At 42.9% G+C, this 6,000-nt stretch overlaps 9 non-coding genes across 9 annotated transcripts; 4 read left to right on the top strand and 5 right to left on the bottom strand.

Moving 5' to 3' along the window:
* Positions 1-377: 377 nt before the first annotated feature.
* On the bottom strand, positions 378-449 carry TRNAE-CUC (transfer RNA glutamic acid (anticodon CUC)). Its single transcript has one exon. It is a non-coding gene; the product is annotated as a tRNA-Glu (tRNA).
* A 978-nt stretch (positions 450-1,427) lies between these two features.
* TRNAE-CUC (transfer RNA glutamic acid (anticodon CUC)) lies at positions 1,428-1,499 on the bottom strand. Its single transcript has one exon. It is a non-coding gene; the product is annotated as a tRNA-Glu (tRNA).
* A 1,279-nt stretch (positions 1,500-2,778) lies between these two features.
* On the bottom strand, positions 2,779-2,850 carry TRNAE-UUC (transfer RNA glutamic acid (anticodon UUC)). Its single transcript has one exon. It is a non-coding gene; the product is annotated as a tRNA-Glu (tRNA).
* A 229-nt stretch (positions 2,851-3,079) lies between these two features.
* On the bottom strand, positions 3,080-3,151 carry TRNAE-CUC (transfer RNA glutamic acid (anticodon CUC)). Its single transcript has one exon. It is a non-coding gene; the product is annotated as a tRNA-Glu (tRNA).
* Positions 3,152-3,376: 225 nt separating this feature from the next.
* On the bottom strand, positions 3,377-3,448 carry TRNAE-CUC (transfer RNA glutamic acid (anticodon CUC)). Its single transcript has one exon. It is a non-coding gene; the product is annotated as a tRNA-Glu (tRNA).
* Positions 3,449-4,394: 946 nt separating this feature from the next.
* TRNAE-UUC (transfer RNA glutamic acid (anticodon UUC)) lies at positions 4,395-4,466 on the top strand. Its single transcript has one exon. It is a non-coding gene; the product is annotated as a tRNA-Glu (tRNA).
* A 79-nt stretch (positions 4,467-4,545) lies between these two features.
* TRNAE-UUC (transfer RNA glutamic acid (anticodon UUC)) lies at positions 4,546-4,617 on the top strand. The gene has a single exon. It is a non-coding gene; the product is annotated as a tRNA-Glu (tRNA).
* Positions 4,618-5,147: 530 nt separating this feature from the next.
* Positions 5,148-5,219, top strand: TRNAE-UUC (transfer RNA glutamic acid (anticodon UUC)). The gene has a single exon. It is a non-coding gene; the product is annotated as a tRNA-Glu (tRNA).
* A 531-nt stretch (positions 5,220-5,750) lies between these two features.
* On the top strand, positions 5,751-5,822 carry TRNAE-UUC (transfer RNA glutamic acid (anticodon UUC)). Its single transcript has one exon. It is a non-coding gene; the product is annotated as a tRNA-Glu (tRNA).
* The last annotated feature ends 178 nt before the right edge of the window (positions 5,823-6,000 follow it).

The raw sequence follows: 6,000 nt of genomic DNA, 5'->3' as shown, positions 1-6,000 counted from the left end.
TTTGAGCAACCCTAGATATTATTCCTATAAATGTGTCTTTAAATTTATTCTTTAAAAGCGGTACAAAAAATCTGTCTCCGATACCGGGAATCGAACCCGGGCCTTCTGGGTGAAAGCCAGATATTCTAGCCACTAGACCATATAGGACTTGCATGATCAAGTCTTAATTCTATTCATAAACCTATATCCTTAAGTCTATTCTTGAAATGCAGTACAAAAGCACTCGCTTCGATACCGGGAATCGAACCCGGGCCTTCTGGGTGAAAGTCAGGTATCCTAGCCACTAGACCATATCGAACTGTTTTGAACAACCCTAGATATTATTCCTATAAATGTGTCTTTAAGTTTATTCTTTAAAAGCGGTACAAAAGAACTCGCTCCGATACCGGGAATCGAACCCGGGCCTTCTGGGTGAGAGCCAGATATCCTAGCCACTAGACCATATCGGACTGGTTGGAACAACCCTAAATATTATTCCTATAAATGTGTCTTTAAATTTATTCTTTATAAGCGGTACAAAAGAACTCGCTCCGATATCGGGAATCGAACCCGGGCCTTCTGGGTGAAAGCCAGATATCCTAGCCACTAGACCATATCGTACTTGCTTAGCCAAGTCTTAATTCTTTTCATAAACCTATATCCTAAAGTCTATTCTTGAAATGCGGTTCAAAAGCACTCGCTCTGATACCGGGAAACGAACCCGGGCCTTCTGGGTAAAAGGCAGGTATCCTAGCCACTAGACCATATCGGACTTCTTCAACCAAGTCTTAATTCTATTCATAAACCTATATCCTTAAGTCTATTCTTGAAAAGCGGTACAAAAGCACTCGCTCCGATACCGCGAAACGAACCCGGGCCTTCTGGGTGAGAGCCAGATATCCTAGCAACAAGACCATATCGGACTGGTTGGAACAATCCTAAATATTATTCCACTAAATCTGTCTTTAAGTTTATTCTTCAAAAGCGGTACAAAAGCACTCGCTCCGATACCGAGAATCGAACCCGGGCCTTCTGGGTGAGACCCAAATATCCTAGCCACTAGACCATATCGCACTGCTTTGAGCAATTCTAGATATTATTCCTATAATTTTGTCTTTAAATTTATTCTTTAAAAGCGGTACAAAGCACAGTCTCCGATACCGGGAATCGAACCCGGGCCTTCTGGGTGAAAGCCAGGTACCACTAGACCATATCGGACTGGTTGGCACAAACCAAAATATTATTCCTATAAATGTGTCTTTAAGTTTATTCTTCAAAAGCTGTACAAAAGAACTCGCTCCGATACCGGGAATCAAACCCGGGCCTTCCGGGTGAAAGCCAGATATCCTAGCCTATAGACCATATCGGACTTGCTCAACCAAGTCTTAATTCTATTCATAAACCTCTATCCTTAAGTCTGTTCTTGAAAAGCGGTACAAAAGCACTAGCTCCGATACCGGGAATCGAACCCGGGCCTTCTGGGTGAGAGCCAGATATCCTAGCCACTAGACCATATCGGACTGGTTGGAACAACCCTAAATATTATTCCTATAAATGTGTCTTTAAATTTATTCTTTATAAGCGGTACAAAAGAACTCGCTCCGATATCGGGAATCGAACCCGGGCCTTCTGGGTTAAAGCCAGATATCCTAGCCACTAGACCATATCGGACTTGCTTAGCCAAGTCTTAATTCTTTTCATAAACCTATATCCTAAAGTCTATTCTTGAAATGCGGTTCAAAAGCACTCGCTCTGATACCGGGAAACGAACCCGGGCCTTCTGGGTAAAAGGCAGGTATCCTAGCCACTAGACCATATCGGACTTCTTCAACCAAGTCTTAATTCTATTCATAAACCTATATCCTTAAGTCTATTCTTGAAAAGCGGTACAAAAGCACTCGCTCCGATACCGCGAAACGAACCCGGGCCTTCTGGGTGAGAGCCAGATATCCTAGCAACAAGACCATATCGGACTGGTTGGAACAATCCTTAATATTATTCCACTAAATCTGTCTTTAAGTTTATTCTTCAAAAGCGGTACAAAAGCACTCGCTCCGATACCGAGAATCGAACCCGGGCCTTCTGGGTGAGACCCAAATATCCTAGCCACTAGACCATATCGCACTGCTTTGAGTAATCCTAGATATTATTCCTATAATTGTGTCTTTAAATTTATTCTTTAAAAGCGGTACAAAGCACAGTCTCCGATACCGGGAATCGAACCCGGGCCTTCTGGGTGAAAGCCAGGTACCACTAGACCATATCGGACTGGTTGGCACAAACCAAAATATTATTCCTATAAATGTGTCTTTAAGTTTATTCTTCAAAAGCTGTACAAAAGAACTCGCTCCGATACCGGGAATCAAACCCGGGCCTTCCGGGTGAAAGCCAGATATCCTAGCCTATAGACCATATCGGACTTGCTCAACCAAGTCTTAATTCTATTCATAAACCTCTATCCTTAAGTCTGTTCTTGAAAAGCGGTACAAAAGCACTAGCTCCGATACCGGGAATCGAACCCGGGCCTTCTGGGTGAGAGAAAGATATCCTAGACACTAGACCATATCGGACTGGTTTGAGCAACCCTAGACATTATTCCTATAAATGTGTCTTTAAATTTATTCTTTAAAAGCGGTACAAAGCACAGTCTCCGATACCGGGAATCGGACCCGGGCCTTCTGGGTGAAAGCCAGATATCATAGCCACTAGACCTTATCGGAAAAGCTCAACCAAGTCTTAATTCTTTTCATAAACCTATATCCTAAATTATATTCTTGAAATGCGGTACAAAAGAACTCGCTCCGATACCGGGAATCGAACCCGGGCCTTCTGGGTGAAAGCCAGGTATCCTACCCACTAGACCATATCAGAGTGGTTGGAACAACCTTAAATATTATTCCTATAAATGTGTCTTTAAATTTATTCTCTAAAAGCTGTACAAATCACAGTCTCCGATACCGGGATTAGAACCCGGGCCTTCTGGGTGAAAGCCAGGTATCCTAACCAATAAACCATATCGGACTTGCTCAACAAAGTCTTAATTCTATTCATAAACCTATATACTTAGGTCTATTCTTGAAAAGCGGTACAAAAGCACTAGCTCCGATACCGGGAATCGAACCCGGGCCTTCTGGGTGAGAGCCAGGTATCCTAGCCACTGAACCATATCGGACTAGTTTGAGCAACTCTAGTTATCATTCCAATAAATGTGTCTTTAAATTTATTCTTTAAAAGCGGTACAAAGCACAGTCTCCGATACCGGGAATCGAACCCGGGCCTTTTGGGTGAAAGCCAGGTACCACTAGACCATATCGGACTGGTTGGCACAACCCTAAATATTATTCCTATAAATGTGTCTTTAAGTTTTTTTTCTTCAAAAGCGGTACAAAAGCACTCGCTCCGATACCGGGAATCGAACCCGGGCCTTCTGGGTGAGAGCCAGAAATCCTAGCCTCTAGACCATATCGGACTTACTCAATCAAGTCTTAATTCTATTCATAAACATATATCCTTAAGTCTGTTCTTCAAAAGCGGTACAAAAGCACTCGCTCCGATACCGGGAATCGAGCCCGGGCCTTCTGGGCAAAAGCCAGATATCATAGCCACTAGAACATATCGGCGTTGCTTAACCAAGTCTTAATTCTATTCATAAACCTATATCCTTAATATGGGCTAGTGGCTAGGATATCTGGCTTTCACCCAGAAGGCCCGGGTTCGATTCCCGGTGTCGGAGCGAGTGCTATTGTACCGCTTTTGAAGAATAAACTTAAAGACACATTTATAGAAATAATATTTAGAATTGTTCCAACCAGTCCGATATGGTCTACTTGCTAGGATATCTGGCTCTCAACCAGAAGGCTCAAGTTCGATTTCCGGTATCGGAAGAAGTGCTTTTGTACCGCTTTTCAAGAATGGACTTAAGGATATAGGTTTATGAACAGAATTAAGACTTGGGTGAGCAAATACGATATGGTCTAGTGGATAGGATACCTGACTTTCACCCAGAAAGCCCGGGTTCGATTCCCGGTATCGGAGTTGGTGCTTTTGTACCGCGTTTTAAGAATAGACTTAAGGATATAGGTTTATGAATAGAATTAAGACTTGGTTGAGCAAGTCAGATATGGTCTAGTTGCTAGGATATCTGGCCTTCATCCAGAAGGGTCAAGTTCGATTTCCATTATCGGAGCGAGTGCTTCCGTATCGCTTTTCAAGAATAGACTTAAGGATATAGGTTTATGAATAGAATTAAGACTTGGCTGAGCAAATACGATATGGTCTAGGGGCTAGGATACCTGACTTTCACCCAGAACACCCGGGTTCGATTCCCGGTATCGGAGACTGTTCTTTGTACAGCTTTTAAAGAATAAATTTAAAGACACATTTATAGGAATAATATCTAGGGTTGCTGAAACCAGTCCGATATGGTCTAGTGGCTAGGATATCTGGCTTTCACCCAGAAGGCCCGGGTTCGATTCCCGGTATCGGAGCGACTGCTTATGTACCGCATTTGAAGAATAAACTTAAAGACACATTTATAGGAATAATATCTAGGGTTGCTGAAACCAGTCCGATATGGTCTAGTGGCTAGGATATCTGGCTTTCACCCAGAAGGCCCGGGTTTGATTCCCGGTATCGGAGCGACTGCTTATGTACCGCATTTGAAGAATAAACTTAAAGACACATTTATAGGAATAATATTTAGGGTTGTGCCAACCAGTCCGATATCGTTTAGTGGGTAGGATACATGGCTTTCACCCAGAAGGCCCGGGTTCGATTCCCGGCATCGGAGACTGTTCTTTGTACGGCTTTTCAAGAATAAATTTAAAGACACATTTATAGGAATAATATCTAGGGTTGCTCAAACCAGTCCGATATGGTCTACTTGCTAGGATATCTGGCTCTCAACCAGAAGGCTCAAGTTCGATTTCCGGTATCGGAAGAAGTGCTTTTGTATCGCTTTTCAAGAATAGACTTAAGGATATAGGTTTACGAACAGAATTAAGACTTGGGTGAGCAAATACGATATGGTCTAGTGGCTAGGATACCTGACTTTCACCCAGAAGGCCCGGGTTCGATTTCCGGTATCGGAGCGAGTGCTTTGTACCGCATTTCAAGAATATTCTTAAGGATATAGGTTTATGAATAGAATTAAGACTTGGTTAAGCAAGTCCGATATGGTCTAGTGGCTAGGATATCTGACTTTCACCCAGAAGGCCCGGGTTCGATTCCCGGTATCGGAGCGAGTTCTTTTGTACCGCTTTTGAAAAATAGACTTAAGGATATAGGTTTATGAACAGAATTAAGACTTGGGTGAGAAAATACGATATGGTCTAGTGGCTAGGATACCTGACTTTCACCCAGAAGGCCCGGGTTCGATTCCCGGTATCGGAGTTGGTGCTTTTGTACCGCCTTTTAAGTATAGACTTAAGGATATAGGTTTATGAATAGAATTAAGACTTGGTTGAGCAAGTCAGATATGGTCTAGTTGCTAGGACATCTGGCCGTCATCCAGAAGGCTCAAGTTCGATTTCCATTATCGGAGCGAGTGCTTTTGTATCGCTTTTCAAGAATAGACTTAAGGATATTGGTTTATGAATAGAATTAAGACTTGGATGAGCAAGTCAGATATGGTCTAGTGGGTAGGATACCTGGCTTTCATCCAGAAGGCCCGGGTTCGATTCCCGGTATCGGAGACTGTGCTTTGTACAGCTTTTAAAGAATAAATTGAAAGACACATTTATAGGAATAATATCTAGGGTTGCTGAAACCAGTCCGATATGGTCTAGTGGCTAGGATATCTGGCTTTCACCCAGAAGGCCCGGGTTCGATTCCCGGCATCGGAGCGACTGTGCTTTGTACCGCTTTTAAAGAATAAATTTAAAGACACATTTACAGGAATGATATTTAGGGTTGTGCCAACCAGTCCGATATGGTCTAGTGGGTAGGATACCTTGCTTTCACCCAGAAGGCCCGGTTTCGATTTCCGGTATCGGAGACTGTTCTTTGTACAGCTTTTAAAGA

This window comes from Phalangium opilio, unplaced genomic scaffold (assembly GCF_054372755.1).
Source record: "Phalangium opilio isolate 3A_F unplaced genomic scaffold, DU_Popi_V2 ptg000053l_1, whole genome shotgun sequence".
Classification (NCBI taxonomy): domain Eukaryota; kingdom Metazoa; phylum Arthropoda; class Arachnida; order Opiliones; family Phalangiidae; genus Phalangium; species Phalangium opilio.
This window is presented reverse-complemented; position numbering and strand designations above follow the sequence as displayed.